This window comes from Anser brachyrhynchus, assembly GCF_964034855.1.
Source record: "Anser brachyrhynchus genome assembly, chromosome: 3".
Classification (NCBI taxonomy): Eukaryota; Metazoa; Chordata; class Aves; order Anseriformes; family Anatidae; genus Anser; species Anser brachyrhynchus.
This window is the reverse complement of record NC_137696.1, coordinates 10,448,022-10,464,079: the sequence shown is the minus strand read 5'-3', so window position 1 is coordinate 10,464,079 and position 16,058 is coordinate 10,448,022. Positions and strand designations below refer to the sequence as shown.

General features: G+C 55.1%; 2 long non-coding RNA genes across 3 annotated transcripts in view; one reads left to right on the top strand and one right to left on the bottom strand.

The window, feature by feature from the left end:
• Window positions 1-16,058, top strand: part of LOC308192351 — a 28,583-nt gene that overhangs the window by 974 nt on the left and 11,551 nt on the right. The window contains exons 1-2 of one of the 2 annotated variants that reach the window (XR_013948738.1): window positions 2,993-4,380; window positions 4,813-4,905. This is a non-coding gene — a long non-coding RNA (uncharacterized lncRNA). Of the gene's footprint in view, window positions 1-2,992; window positions 4,381-4,812; window positions 4,906-16,058 lie in introns of those variants that run through there. The other variant, XR_013948737.1, reaches the window with a different exon arrangement.
• LOC308192352 lies at window positions 188-7,221 on the bottom strand. Its single transcript, XR_013948739.1, has 2 exons — window positions 5,063-7,221; window positions 188-3,003 (listed from the first exon to the last, which is right to left on the bottom strand). It is a non-coding gene; the product is annotated as an uncharacterized lncRNA (long non-coding RNA).

The following is a 16,058-nucleotide window of genomic DNA, read 5'->3' as shown; positions in this document are numbered from 1 at the left end:
GCTCTTCCCCTGTCTCCTTCCCACATCTGGAACAGCTGGGGACCGCATCCAGGCTGCCTCGAACTGTGGGCTGACATCCACAGGGCTTGGTCACCATTCTCGGGGGGGGTTTCACACAGTGTTCACCACCTCTTTGCATGCTTCCACCTGGGCTTTGGGTGAGGACCGGGGGGCAGCATTCAGGGCCTCTTTCTTTTCTTCCTTTTCTTCCTTTTCTCATGTTTGAATTCCTGGCGCTGAGGGAGAGGTGAGCACACGGTGACCCCAGCCACAGCGGGCCCCTCAGCGTCACGCAGCGCCCATCACGTGGCAGCCCCCGCGCCCTCCCTGCCCCAAAACCACAGCTTTTCCCTTGGCTTTTCCTCTCCTGCAGCCTCCCATCGCCCCGCGGGGACCACTGGATCCCCATTGCCTTGTGGCTGCTGGAGCGCGGCGCCTTTTCAAAACCCAGCCGGCCCAATCGGTGCCTTCTTCCCCCCAAAGTTCCCTTTTTCGGGTGGCGCACCCACTGCCCCGCCGGTTTTTTGGCAACAGTGACCTCTGTCGGCACCGCCACCCGGCCCCGCTGCCACCCTCCAGTCACCCATGCCTCCACCCTGGCCCACGGCCTTGCTCCCCTGTGGTGTCCTCAGCAGAAATGGGGAGAATCACTCAAATAGTGGGGAAAACAGTAGCGGGGAGCGATCCCGGCTTGCGTCGGGTGAGCGAGCGTCACCTCGCGCCCAAATTGGCCCCGGCATGTAATCGTGCGCCGAAGCCTCTTGCAGCCAGGGCAGGGATTTCGGTAAACACGCGAGCTGGGGAGCAGCTGCCAGTGATGATCAGAACCGGAGAAAAGTTACCGAAAGGTCTCCCGAGGACAGCCCAAAAACTGAAAACCTGGCGGGGATTTAATTTGTGAGCAGCGCGGCTCAGCCTCCGTGACTCATGTAAATAGCGATGTTACAACCAGTGACTAATCCTGATAGCACTTTCTGTGAATGTTTAATCTCCATTCAAGTTTCAGACGAGTATTTTTTACAATTAAAAAATATATATACGGGTGATTTTACGGGAAAGAGGTGAAGGAAAGGTTTGGGCTGTGCAGGGCACCAGCTTGGGGCCAGTTTTGGCCATGCTCAGCCCCTGGAAGCAGTCCCCCCTGCCTCCCTGAGCTCTGCTCTCACATTTGTGAGATGGCAGCGGCTGTCCCTGGCCCTGCACACCTGGGCACGGGGTTTGGGCAGTCTGGAAGGTGCTGGAAGCAGGAGGGAGAGCACGAATATCACCACCTGATCTGGTGTGCGCGCAGCACAGCACGGCAAGGTGCTGGGGATGCGACCACGTAGCCAGCATCAGTCCCACTTGTGCTCCCTCCAGCTGTTAAATCCTGCACCCACACTCCTGCAGCGGGGCTGGCCGGGTGCATGCCATGCTGTGCCGTGCCGTGCTGTGTCACACCGTGCCGTGCCAGAGGTCCAGGCACCACTCAGCAGTCAGGGGCCGTCCGCAGGTGGCGGCGAGTTTTGGAGGAATGTCACGGCGCAGCGGGCTGGGGGAGTGACTCAGAGGCGCTTTAGGTCTCTGTGGTTTTTCTTTCATGGTTTTGCTGTGACTTAGCGACTTGTTTTTCGCTCCGCGGGAAGGCAGGTGCTGGCATGCCGGGCGGGCACTCACCGGACCCAGGCTTTGGTGGGCTGGGAAGGGTTTTGGACACAAGACTTGCACCAGCACATTGTCCATCCCACAGGATCCTGTCCAGCTGCAGGTTTCTGAATGAGGAGGGATTGCTCCACTTGGTGCTGCAGCCTCCACTCTGATGGACAAACACCCCAGTGCTGCCAAAAATCCCGACCCAAGCTGGCGATGCCGCTTGCTGGGATGCTTCTGCAGCCCTTCCGCCCAGCAGGGGCTGCCAGGGAGCTGGGGCTGGGGGCCTCTGCTGCCAGAAACACCCACCAGCTTTACTTTTTCTTTGTTTGTTTTCTTCCCCAGATCTTCTTTTCTGGGTTTTGTTTTTATTTTTTTTTCTTCTGCTGAGCATGCACACAGCAGGGCGTTCTCCCACCTCCCGCTGCACCCGGGGCATGCCGCCAGCGCTCCCCGGCTGCAAACTTTCCACCGGGTTCTTTTTTTTTTTTTTTTTTCTTTTCTTTCTGGAAGGAAAATTGGATTTTTGACAGCAGCAAAAAAAAATATTTACCAGAAAAAAAACAACAACCTAATTTTTGCAGCAAATGGTCTTTTCATAAAGCTCACCACGAAGCATGCGCCTGCACACTGGAGGGGCTTGGGGGTTTCTGGCTAATGGCTGTTGAAGCTCTGCCAAAAAAACAGCTTTTTCCACAGAGCTGATGATGACAACAAGGACTTTTTCTGTTTTTGTTGCAATATTTAGGGGGAAGGAGGCGGGAGAGCAGGACGAGTGTTCTCCAGCCTGCAATGCATCCACACGTGCCACTCCCTCCTGCTCCCCGTGCCTGTCAGTGTTGCCATTTCACCCCTATAAAAGAAATTTCACATTTTTGTGATAACCCACAGTCAAAATGGCCCAAAATTATGATGTGGAGGGGGGCAGGTGGAGGGGGGGAGGCTCTGCCCCACCTGGGCCGGAATGCAGGAGCAATGCTTGCAGGGTGACTTCTCCCCCCAGGTAGGATGCTTCCCACCTGCTGGGTCCGCTGACATCACAGCCCTGCTTTTTGGGTTGATATCCAGGTGTTGCAGAGCACGGCATGGCACGAGCAGAACGGTGGGGGCAGAAGGCACCGTGCTTGGATGCCTCCCACCTCAGCAGGTCCCGGGTTCACTTTGGGGCTCTCCATCCCTTGAGTTGCAGCCAAGCTGGCCACGAAACAGCACGGCACTTCCAGCGCAAGGCTCCACCGGCCGCATATTGAAACCATTAGGAGGGAGGGATCTGATTCTGCTCCCTCTCCCTTTCCTCCCTCTCTCGGTGATGCAGCGGGCGCTGAGAATGGAGCCGCTTGGGCAGCAAGTGCATGTTCCCACAGCCCCTCGCAGCTGGCAAAAACCAAACTCCTCCAGTGAGCGCGGCTCCTTGGGCTGATATCCGAGAGCAAACGCAAGCGTCTCCAAAAACATCAAGCCCTACCCAATTAACCCTGTTCTCCTCTGCGCATCGCCACCGTGGCCAGGAGCATCTCGGCTGCAGCTCCGCTTGGGGAAGGGCTGCTGCCCGGTGCTGGCCCCTGGTTTTGAAGCAGGGTGGCTCTGAGCAGGGCTGGGGTTCGCTGATTCAGACAGCCCCTGCTTTGCAACCCCTCCGCCACCGCGTGACTAATTCCTGGACTCACTCTGAATCAGAGAGTAAAAACATGCCGGTAAGGCATTTTCGGGTCGGTTTATTTTCTTGAAACAAATAAGAACCGTACCCCTCGCTGTGCCCAAATTATGCAAAACAGGCATCAGCAGCAAGAAATGGGGCAGGTGTGGGGGGGGGAATGTAACGGCAGCTGGGGGTGGCCCGGTTTTGGGGAGAAGCCCCCGGGAGCAGGGTGGGTGAGGGCAGCAGGGCTGTGCTGCAGCCACCACGTGCCCGCGGCTGCATTGGGTTTCCCTGCCCCGTGGTTCCCGCGCCGTGCTGGAGGTAGCATGTGTTTGGGATGTGTTTTTTTCTTTCTTTTCCCTTCTCTTGCTTTTTAAAGAAATTCATTTATCCCCACAAAGCCTGATGTCAGCAACTTTTACTCCCCTACGCGCTTGACATTTAATAGGTCTTGTTTTGAATGGCAGAAAATACGGCTTAGTAGTTAAATAAGGCAGGAGAGGAAGAGAGGGAACGGCATCGCCAAGAGCAGTAAGATCAGCCAAACCGCAGCGAAGCGCGGAGCTGCTCTTCCCGCCCCTGCTGGGAGCTGCTTGCGATCGGGAGCCTCACTGCGGAGGCTGCCGGCCCTGCCGCCCCGGGGACGCTCTCTGGCCCCGCCGTTTGCTCGCCCGGCTCCCACCCAGGGGTTTTGCTGCAAACCCTTGGAAACAAGACCTTTCCCAGGGCTTAGCCAAGCCCTGCGTGGCCTCTGCCTTCACCCCACATGGGAGCTTTCCCACTAGATTTGAAAACCAGAAGGCGTTCACCCTATTCCCATCCCCATTTCTGCCTTTTGGTCCCAGAAGGGCAGTCCCAGCCTGCAGTTTTCCATAGCAAAGGCCCTTTCTGATGAGAAAAAGCCCCAGTGTTTCCCAATGGGTGTAGCTGGCTGCCAGGGCGATGACCAGGGGCCGTGGGAAAGCCTCCCCATCCCTCTCCTCCCTATAAACCCTGCACGCTCCCGGCCCCATCCGCAGCCAGGAGTTGCAGCGAGGGAGCCCAGCAGGATGCGGTGCGGGAGCTTCAGAAAGGTGCAAGAGATCTGTGCGGGGCTGGGCACAACGGGACAGGTACTGCATCGAAATTACCCCCCAGGGACACTGGTGCCCAGGTGCAGTGAGCAGAGGCTTCTCCGCTCGCTCTGGAGCACTGGCGGAGCATTCGGGAAGATGCCAAGGCTCAGCTCTGCTCTGCATCCCCCTTATTTCCTCACGGGGCTCAGTGCCTCTCCTTGATATTTAAACATGAACGCTGTTTGGGCAGAAATTGTGCAGGTTTTGACTGTGAGCTCTCCCAGAAGAAGCTGAGAGCTCCAGCCTTTGTAATCCATCCCCGCTGCAGCACTGCCACCCTGTGTGCTGCATCCCGTAGCCGAAGGGCAAGCCAGCTGGGGTGGCTTTCATTGCATCCAGCTGAAATCAGCTTTATGAAGGCAAAAGCGTGCTCGCAAGCGCGGGGGGAAGGCAGACATGCAGGCTAATGAAGATCCTTTCCCTCTGCAGGTGGCTGCGGGCCCCTGCTGGAACAGAAGGCACCTGGGAGGCTTTCCAAGGAGCGCAGCGGGGATGCCAGTGGGGATGCCAGAGGTGCAGCGGGTGAGTCAGTGCCGGCAGCCCTGGCCTGGGCACAGTGGGCTTCTGCCCCCGGTTACGTATCTGGGGCAGGGAGGGAAGCCAGCGGCATCATGCGGGGCCGGCCCGTGCAGGGCAAGGTGCAGGGACTCAAGATGGGAAATGAAGCCCAGCTCCTTACCTCCCGCAGTGGCACCGGAGGGGCCAGGGAGCGTGGCAGCAGCTCGTCTCTTCTGCGGGAAACACGAGTATTTTTGAGCCTGTGCACTTACAGTAAATGAAACTGGGTCTGTAATATCAGGGCCACGTGATGAGCACTTTTGGTAACTTGGCTCCTGCTCGAGCAAGAGGAGAGGAAAACCCCAGGGAGCGGCGGGGCGGAGGCAGGAGGTACTGTGCCTCTCCGGGCAGGCACAGATGAGTCAGCGGGCTCGGCTCCATGGGGCAGCCGTGGTCGTGGTCGTGGTCGTGGTCCTGGCCATGGCCATGGTCGTCCCTCGGTGCTGGCCCCACCATGATGCTCTCCCTGCTGCTCCCTCTGAGACCTGTGCTGCTGCAGATCTGGGCGCTGCGTAGATTTTGGGGCTGAAAGTGCTGCTTTGCAATGAGCTCAGCTTCTTCCCATGCCCCTATCCCCCCATGTCCCCGCAGCAGAGCCAGCCCCATGTCCAGCCACAGAGGGCAAGTGAGGATTTTGAGCACGGCACTTGCTAATCACAGCATCCCTGAGCGAACCACAAAAGCCACTTTGAGCCTGAGCGAGCGGTTGCATTGTGCTGACAAAAGGGGCGAGGGCAGCGCAGAGCTGCTGGCTGCTCCTCGCTGTGATTTTCGATGGGATGGTGGGGAAGGGAAGGGAAAAGGGAAGGGAAAAGGGAAGGCGCAGCTCAGGCTGGGAGCCCTTGGCTAGGTTTCCCACACCTGAGCCATGCCACAGCCCCAGGGCCATCCCGCAGGTTGGCAATGCTGTGCACCCTCCAAAATGAGGATTTCTTGGCGATTTTAGCCTGGAGGGAATTAAAATAAATCCTCTGTGTTAGATCAAAGCTGGGTATTTTGGAAATCAACTTCCTGCTGCCCTGGGGCTGTGGCAGTGCATCAGGGAGTGGCAGGGATGAGGACGTGTGCTTGGACCAGAGGTGGAGAAAACAGGAACCGCTTCTTCATGAGAATTTAAAGTGAAATCAGTTTAAAGAACTGAGACAGGCCAAAGGGTCGCAGTGAGGCAGGGCTGCTGGCAGCTCGCACAATTTCTCATCACCCAGCACCAGTTACAGGCAGAGGCTTCACTGACATCCGTCTGTCCTTCTGCAATTTTTTGGGTGAAAGGGAAGCGGATTCGGGACAGAACTGGAGCTCCAATTGTCACCAGTTCAGGCAGATTCCCTGCCCTGCTACCTCCCAAAACAAGCACACGGGTGCAGCTGTGCAGCCGGGTGTGCGATGCCCACATGGAAGAAGCAGGGAAAGGAAAGCTCAATGCTCGGTTTTTTGCCCCACGTGCGGCCCAGTACCTCCTGTACCAGCCGGCTCTCTGCCGCTCCCTGGGCTTCATCCTGAACGTTTTTGGCCGTCGTCATCAAGGGCTCGGCCGGGAGGAGGCCGCTCGCCTCCGGCTTTGAGATTTGTGCTGAGCTGAGGCAACGCGAGCCAGGCTCGGTGCTGTCAGATTGCCCGGGAGATAGGGAAGCTGGAGGAGGAATCGCAACTCTTTTGTAACCGAGAGCACGGAAGCACACGGGCGCCCCTTCGGCGCAGGGCTTTGCCCCAAGGCATTGCCCCTGCTCTGCCTGCAGGCTACCAGCGCCCCGGGGCCCTTCAACTCGGGGGATTTTATTTTAGTGCTTAAAATTTGCCGTTTGGGACAAAGTCCCGGAAGGAAGACGGCTCCTGAGGTGCGTGCGCAGCAGGGAGGGAGTGCTCCTGAGCCTTACAACGAGGCGGGACTTCTCCCTGGCTGGTGTTGCAATTGCTAAATATTTTTTCCCACCTGTGACAGCAGATCTCATAGCTATATTTTCAAAACTCGGGTTCATCAACCACAGTGACAGATTTTACGGTGTAGCATGTAGGAACTTCAGTAATTTCACTCCCGCGTGGAGTATTTGTTTTTCAATGTTATAAAACTCCCATTTGCGGTAACGAGCTCCCTCGCTGCTGCCGGGCTCTCCTGCTGCAGGGCTTGGAAACTGGGTGCCTGCTGCTGGAAACATCAGCCCCCTGAGCCGGGGGCCCCCGGCCCATCTGGAGAGGGAATGGATGCAATTAAACTAAAGTACTGAGCTGTGCTTCGCCTTTGGCGACAGAGAGGTGCTCGCCACAGGGGAGCACGATTTCTGTTTGCAGGCTGGGGACTTCTCAGCGATTTCTGGCAAAGAGCAGAGCGCGCAGTTCTCCTTCTGCTTCGCGTGCTGACCACAGCCTTAGGCAGTGAGAAGAAATGTACTTTCACACGCCGCCGGGTCGCCCGCCCCGCATGACAAGGAATTCCCAAAGCATGACAGTGAGTTAATGGCACGGCGCTGCAAAACCCCAATATCACTTCTGTTACTTTCGTTATCACTCGCGAAATGAAGCAGCGCACAGCAGCGATGCGCAGTGATTCAGCAGAGCCCTGCCAGTGCCCGCTGCTCATCCTCCTGCCCCATCCTCCAGGCAGGTGAGGGGATGGGGGGGGCCCAAAACCCCTTGGTTTGGCTTCTCCCATGGGCCTTTTTTTGCCCTTTTGTGAACTTAGGTTGTGGAAGCTGCTTGACATGGTGTGCTGAAGTGAATTATTGCCTTCATTTTCTGATATTTGTATTTGCTGATACATTTGTTTTCTGATACATATAATTTCCAATACATACAATTTCTGATACATACATTTTCTGATACATATACTTTGTGATATATAGGTTATTAACTAGTAAATGAATGCTATGGACACCTCTCTGGATGCATTGTTCTGGTAGCCCTCACTTGTTACCAGGCTGTCAGATTTTCATCTTTTTTTATGGTCATTTATTTAAATTCCACAGAGCAGGCCTGTTTTTGCCTGACCAGGAATCTTCAGATAAGGGGCAGAATTTTGTGTGCACGGAAGAAACGTGCACCAGCAGCGTTGGTGTGAGCCTCCCTCACCCACTCCTGCTTGAGGCTGTGCTCAGCCTCTTGGTGGAGGTTTTTTCCATCTGTTTGCAGGATGGTTGGTGACTCAAAGTTCAGTCAACCTGCTTTTCACATGTGGCTGAGTGCTGGGCGAGTGATGCTCATACCTTTTTCTTGCTGCTCTTGGCAAGGTCTTCAGGTCCATTATGGCTTCGGGCACTTGGGCATTACCCTCCCAACCCATGAGGATGGACGAGGAGTCTGCAGGGTGGGTCACAGCTCGTGTGGTCGCACCCAGACACCTGTGCCTTGCTCTGGGCATCAGCTGTACAAGGATCTGGGAGCAGGTTTTGCTGTTTGCCCCTGGGATGCCAAGCTGCTGCTTTGGAAGCCCACTGAGAGCAGGGGGTGCTCAGGCTCGCCATGGCCATCTCTGTTTCCATGTCTCCCCACCAGCGCTTCTCCAGCCCATGCCGCTTCGCTGCTCTAGCCGCCCGCGAGCTTTCAGTGTTTTCACAGAATACTTTGCTTTCGTGTTTAAGAGGCTGGAGCAACTCCAAAGCAAACATTGCTAACCCAGAGATAAACAATCCATGTTGTATAAAAGGCAGAAACCTTTTTCTTCCCTGAATTGCGGTGCTCAGCCCGGGTGAGCTGTGCTTTCCACCAGCAGCCCAGCAAAGCCTGAGAAGTGGCGGCATCAGCGCAGTGCCAACTGCAGAGCGGCCCTTTGGCCACGTGCACATCCATCCCTTGGAGCTATGAGCAAATATTTCCTCCACTAACCTCTCCACCCCATCAGCTTCTTTGTTAGCAAAGTCAACATCACAGCTCAGGATTCCTTGGTCCAAGACCCTCGGCCAGCGTCCCAAAATCTCTGCTCCTCTCGGGCCCCATGTCTGTGCCAAAAAGCCCCTGTGACCTCCTGGAGCTGCACAGAAAGTTGTTTTCTTTCTGGGTGCCCTGAGTAAAAGCAGTAGATTAACCAATGGTGCCCAAAGGCTCACCATTTGTCCTTGTGTCATTGGCCAGGGGATGATTTGCAGATGAGAATGTGACTGTGGGAAGTTTGCTCGGCACAAGCCAGTCGCCTGCAGCTGTGCTCGCACACAGCGGCAATGCCCCTTTCCAAGAGGCTGCGGTGACCCAGCATGCTGGCCAAAATGGGGCTGAAGACATCGCTGGTGGAGCCAGAGGGCGTGGACGTCTTGCCATGATGATTTTCTGCTAGCAGCATTGCTACCCTGAAATAATAATAATAAACCGTAGAGATGGGCAATGAGCACTGTTCTCTCTGGCAGGAGCAGTGTGTAGCTTCCAACATACAAGGCAGCAGAAGTGCTTAGGGTGGGTTATTTGGAAGGAGCTGGAGCAGGGCAGGGGCGTCCCGCAGGGGGGCAATGGCTCTGCGTGCTGGCCCCCCGCCCCTTGCCTGGCCCCTGCCCGTGAGGCTCTGCTCACTGCTCTGCTGCAAAATGGAGAAGCCGGGGAGCCCTCGGCATGGCCCCGCTCCCGGCACCGGCCCCAGCGCAGCACCGAGCTGCTCTATAATGGGATGTGGTTTGACCCCAAGTGGGAGGGTTTAGCCTTATATACCATTTATTTGCATACCCTTGTCTGAAATGAGTGTTTCAGGACAGTTTACCGGGGCTTGGTATCCCAAACACCCACCAGAACAAAATCTGCTGCCGGGCTGTTTCAGACAGGGTGGCGAGGCGGTGTCTGTCTGTGTTATCGCCGCGCACATCTCGGCTGGCTCAGACGCAGGCGCGCCGTGCCCTCCAACGCAGAGGCGTTCGCAGGGCTCTCGCCGCAGGGCCGCCCCCTCCCTGACCCTCACACTTTGGGTGCAGCACCCTGGGGTGCGCCAGTGTCACCCGCATCCCGGCCAGCACTGAGAGCATGCCAGGGGCAGCGGGAGCACGGCCTCAGGCGAAGATGCATGCGATGCCGAGCGCAGGGACACCGCTGTTCCTCTGCAAGGTTTTCAGCTGATTTTCTGTTTCCTAAAAGAGTTTTGTAAATTGTTTATCAGCCTGGTGATAGGTGCTCTGAATGCATAAATATACATGTGTATATTTTTATAGGTATTTACATGAAATGAGGACTTGCACGTGCCATCAGTGGAGCGCACGTAACGCTGGGCAGCAAGGCAAGGCTGACGCGTGCCGCCAGCACAGGGGCTAATCCCTGCCGTAAACTTGTGCTCTGAAAGCACAGGTTTTTTTCACTGTCTGTGTACTCGAGATCTCAAAAGATTTCAGAATGACTCAGAAACAAGGGAACAGGCTTTGCTGAAAGAAAGCACTGGGCTGGAAACGCTGCTGCTGGGGTGGATGGGGCAGGGAGCTGGCTCCTCCTGAAAACAGTGCGGAGGTGGTGAACACCAAGGCACAGGTGACTTTTGCAACCCAATGGACAGAATAGGCTCCAATTCGCCTTTTTGTCTGCATTTTGTTGGCTGTGCCTGGCTTTTTTGGGATGGAATTTAAGGAAAGCAGCACAGCCACCTTATCTGGGGCAGCGCATGCCCTGCAGGTAATTTCTCACCCCAGTGATGGTCCCTGCTTGCCAAAAAGCTGTGCCTGCAGAGAGGTGGGGAGGGCAGCCAAAAGCCATCCCAGGCCTGGGGCTGCCGTGCTGGCCGAACCTCCCCAGTTGTCAGAGACCTCGCAAACAGCCTCCCTGCCTCTTCTCAGTGCGGCCAAAGGTGTTTAAAATATATATATTTTTATGTAAATACACATTGTAAAACCACAAGATGTTTCTCAGTTTTGTTTTCAGCTGGCTTTGATGATACGATTGGCATCTCAGCCGTGCGGCGATGCTCAGGGCGCGTGGCCACCGCACGTACCGGGGGGAATATTTCACAAAACGCCCCGCGCCACCCCACAGAGCTGGGGATGTTATTTCCTATGTAGTTGGTGGCTGGGATTTCCCACTCACCCCCGCAGGCTGCTCCCTTGCTGGGGGCACAGAAAACTACACTTTTCCGCTCTCCAATCTCCACTTCCATCCGAGGCATTGCAGCAGTGAATAGCCCCCAAAATGTTGTTGCAGTGCCTGTTTGTTAATTTTTTTCAGCTTAATTGTTGTAGAGGCAGTTACTAAACCCCTGTGGAAGTCCCAGTGTGATTTTCCTGGTAGGTTTCATTTTCAAGGCAGCTGCTTACAACTCTTGCCAGGCTTGCAGGTAGGAGAGCAGTAGCAGCCCAGTTCCTCTCCACCCAAGCACAGCCACCACGTTGTGCAAATTACCAAAGAGCCAAATGAGCTCAATCCCAAGCCCAGGATCTTTCGTTTTTCCCCATTCTCCTTTCGCCCTGCCGCCTGCGTAGCAGTCAAACAGCAGCAGAGCCATTCGCCCACCGCTGCCCAGAAATGCTGTAAATTACTGTCTGAAATTGTCCAAAATTCTGGTTTCCTCAAATGTGGTCAGCTGTGCAGTAAAAGCTTTTTGTGTAGCCCACTTTCAGGGGAGTCTTGGTGTTTCACTCTTTCCACATGAGTCAAACTAAAATGATTTTGCAAACCTCCCCGGGTTCGTGCCCTCCCTCGCCGAGCGGCAAATATTAGTGCGGCTGATGGGCTGCTCGATCGCGCGACAAAGAAATGGATGAGTCAAAATACACCGTTATCGAACCCTGCCCGATTTAGCTGCATTTTGGCTCACTTCTTTATACAATCACGTGTGGAGCACTTTGCTCTAACAGCGGGCTGCTCTTTGGCTCTGGCAGGGGGATGAAAATAGCGGGGTGGAAATCAGCCTGCAGCTCGGCATCCAGCCCTCGGCACCCAGGTGCTGCTGCCACCGCCGTGGTGCCGTGCTGCATGGAGCAGCCACCGGCACCAGCCCTGCTCCAGGCCGAGGCCGGGGGGGCAAAACACAGGGAGGGTCTCTTGCCACGTGTCTGGTCATCCCTTACGGGCGATAAATAGAGGAAGAATCATTCTCAAACGCGGCGTGCTGCGCTTTGTCACAGGAAGTGCAGACAGCGCTGGGAGACCCGTGGCAGGCTTATTTTCTCTAAATTTTGGTGCACAAAAGCCCTCAGGAGGGTGCCCACTGGGGGCCCTGGTACGACCTGGGGGTGCCGGGGGTGCAAAGATGCTGACGGGGCTTCGGGGGGCTGTGGGCTCAGGGTGGGCATGGCGGCGGCAGCGGGGTCCCCCCGCGGCCCCCCCCGGGGGTGCAGGCGTGCACCATGCCCCGCGGCTGAGGGGCCGAAATTGTGTCCATCACCCCAAGGCCAGCTGCCGCCGCTGCCGCCAGCCCTTTCGGGGAAACCGTTGTGGGCTTGTGCAACGGTGAGGCAGCAGCAGCGGCAGCAGGGCCAGGAAGGGGAGCGGGGTTTCGCGATGTGTCATGCCCCCGGCCCGCCGCGGGCGGCTTCGTGGAAAAACCCAGGAGATCAGCAGCCGTTTGGGGGACGGGGACAGCTGGGAATCCGGCCCCTCACTTCCCTCCCCAGCGGCCGTGCTCGGCATGGCCGCACGCCCTTCCCACCCAGGGAAAAGGCGTTCGTTTTGCTGCGACCCCAAAATGGCAGCGCCGAGCCCCCACTTGGCACTGGCCCACAGTGGCCTGGGTGGGCGCCAGGCCTCGAGCCCCGCGCAGCGCACTTGGCTGCTGAAACCCGGCCCTCCCTGGCGAGACTTTCATTTTATTTTTAAATACCTTGATTCTGCGGTATTAATTTGCTTTTTGGTTTCGATATTAATATCAAATACGCGCCAGGTCGGCGGCGTTTGTTTTCGGTGGTAAATAAGCGCTCAAGTGATTTAATCCACGTGGCACTGGCATGGTGGGGGCCCGGGGGGTTCAGCGCGGCCTCGCAGATGGACAGTGGCACCCAAACACCCTCCCGAGTCTCCCTGAGACCCCATCGGCCACATGGGATAGGGCTGCCTCACGTTTTGGGGGGAAAATGCCAGAAATGGGCACCATGCCAGACATGCTCATGTCATGCTGGCTGGAGGGGCGATGTGCCAGGCTGGTGCTGCCCATGGGCCACTGGCCCTCTGCAGAGAGGGAATTCAGCCAAAGGATGATTTGGGGGTTAAATCTGCCCTTTTTCTCGTTGCGCTGTGGCTGGCCTCGCACTGTATTTGCCACTGTACTGTAGCTGAAAGGTTGCAAACAGTTTTGGGAACAAGATGTCTGCCTAAAGCATGACAGAATTGGCCACAAATTGCAGATGAGACTGATAACAAAAGCCAACAACATAAAATATGTAGAAAAACAACACGTTAAAGGCTACAAGACCACTGAAGGGCTTTTTTGTGTGTTCTTTAACCAGGTCTCTATCGATGGAAGTAAAAACACATGAAAAGAAAAAAAGAAAAAAGCCTTTTTTTTTTTTTTCTTTCAGAAAACAATCAGCTTCTCCCTCTTTAAAACCTTGCAAACGAAGTGGCCACACGGCACGGACAGGGCAGCAGTACCAGGGGCTGTGAGCCTCTTCCCCGTGGCCTTGGGCTCTGCCACTGATTTTGGAGGAGCCTGCAGCCAGCAGCATCAGTTTTTCATGGTATTTTTTCAGCAAAAATCTGCATTGGTCTGTTTTTGGGTGCAACGATGGTTTTTTGGGGGGCAGCTGCGAGGCTGTTTTCTCTCCACATAAGCCTGAATCTATCACCAACATTTTCATAGCAACGTAATCCTTTCGGCCCCGTAGCGCAAGGGGGGAAAACAAAACCTCGGCCGGCTTGGTGCTGAGATGCAGGAGGGTTTTTCGCATGAAACACGGTGCGTTGCCTCACAGCAAAGGGAAAAACAGGCTGCAGCTACCTGCTGGAGGGGAGTTTCCTTTGTTTTAATAAATCAGGCTGAGCTCAGAAATTAGGATGAGGTTTTTGTTTTTGTTCTACTTATTTAATCTTTGTTTTTATAAATAAATACAAATAACTCAAACTGAAACTTGATGGCTTTGGTGATAATAAAAGAGCAGCCCTGGGGAAATTTTCTTCATTAACATGTTCTTTCACAGCCCACACTCGGGTTTCGGTAGGAAAACTGCTTAACCTTTTCAGCAGCAGCAGCAAACGCCTTTTGAAGTCCAAACACACTGAAACACCAGGTTCACAACTCAAAGCTGGCTGTGCATTGCCAGGGTTTGGCTCTTTTTTGGGTTTGCGAGGAGGGCAGAAATCCTGCTGCCTCTCCCCAGCACTCCACACACCTGCAGCTCCCACATCCCTGGAGCAGGATATTTGCCTTTTTGCCATTTTCCATAAGAAAACAGGGCTGAGGGAAAACAAATCTGCTGTCTGCATGCAGCCCCATGTTGCATTGCCTGATTTCTGTGTCTGTCTCCATTTCCCTGCTGTCCCTGCCTGTTGATATGCATGTGGCTGGGATGCAGGCAAGCAGAGCATCACCCTGGGGCCAGGTTTGTGTTTTGCTCTTCCAGAACCTGCTTGGAGCATGCAGGAGAGTGGTGCCAGCACGGGGCTCATGTCTCCACCCCAGGTTATATTTTGGGGTGCTGACTGTGTGCCTGGCACCCTTGCCTTGCTTGCAAGCAGCAGCCCCTGCTTTGGGTGCAGCCAGCCCCATGCTGGGAGCAAAGTCCTTGTCCCCAGCCACCTTCCCCCTTTTCCCATGCCACCTCCTTGCCCTGAGCAGGAGTGAACATCAAAAGCACAGGAATTTTTTTTAAAATGTCTTTTTTCTTTATTTTATTTTTTTTTTTGGGGGGGGGGGCAGATCTGTGCTCTACTAGCTCCTTTACACCATACTAGTTTTTAGTATTTGCAGCTCACTTCCTGTATGAGGTTAGTTTGTTTATCATAAAAACCTATTTTTAAACCCATTTCTGCCAATAAGTAATTTGAATGCTGATGCTCACTCGTAGCGTTCCCTGGCCAGCCAAGGGCTCGGCAACTGCCTCAAGCCCCAGGCATGTAGTGGTGGTACTCGGTGGCTTTTGTTGGGAGATGCGCCCAAGGAGATGCCCCAAGTGCATCCATTAGAGCCATCAGCCCAGTTCATAGTGGTCAGGAGAGGGCTTTATCCCCAGATTGTTCTTTAAAGCTAGTTTTAGAGAGATCAGGGCAGCGGTGCTCACCTCGGGCTTCCCAGCATCCACCAGGCACTGATCTTAAGCCATCATTTTGAGCGATGGGGGAACTGGGCAGCATGCGGTGTTTCCTGCAGTCCCACGTCCCAGCGCCACCAAGCCCACTCTCCATCACCTGCGAGGCACCATCAGCCATGGCACCACTGAAATCCCACAGACAAGGGTAGACTGAGCAGTAATAATGGTATGTGCTGAGATTAAAAACCTACTTTTCGTTTGGAAGGACTTGTGGAAACGCATCCCTCCACTTGCATTTTTGCAGCCATCTCCTTGCCGAGATGCTGAAACGCCTCCTCATGACCCAGAGCTGGGCCAGGCATCCCATGAGAGCTGGGAGGACGTGCGCTGCCAGTTTCTGGTTTATGAAAAAAAAAAAAAGAAGAAGAAGCAAAAACTCCATACTTTTTTCACCTTTCTCCAGGCTGAACCCAGTGCCACTGCAGCTGTGCAAACCAGAGCCAATTAGAGCAGCACTGACAGTGCTGGTGCATGGTGGGGGGAAGCGGCATCTTGCTACCCAGCGCGTCGCCCCCTTTGGGAACTGACATTGTGCCACCTTCAAACATTTCCTCCCTAATTAAAATGATGTATTTGTCAAAAAGTTCCCATTCGGCATGTGATGTCACGAATAACATTGAGACAAAGCGTGGTTTAATTAACTCCAGCCACGTGGCCAAGCAACGAAGGCTCCCCCGTGCCCTCCTGACAAAATTAAAATATGAGCCCATCAAAATGCTGGCCAGGAGAACCCCCTGCCCCATTCCTTCTGCACTGGTGGGATTTGTCTGCCTGCAGGCCAAAGCTGCTGGGGGATTTCGGCTCAGGACAGGGCTGCCAGGGTAGGGAGAGCAGCCTGCATCTGGTATGCCTGACCCAGGTGGCTTTCGTGCCTTGGGGCTGGCATTGGGAGCGGCAGGCCGGCAGCAGATGGAAATTGGTTTTTTTACACCATACAGACACGTCCACACAGCTCTCCCCTCACTGCTGCCAGGGTCCTGCTGGACA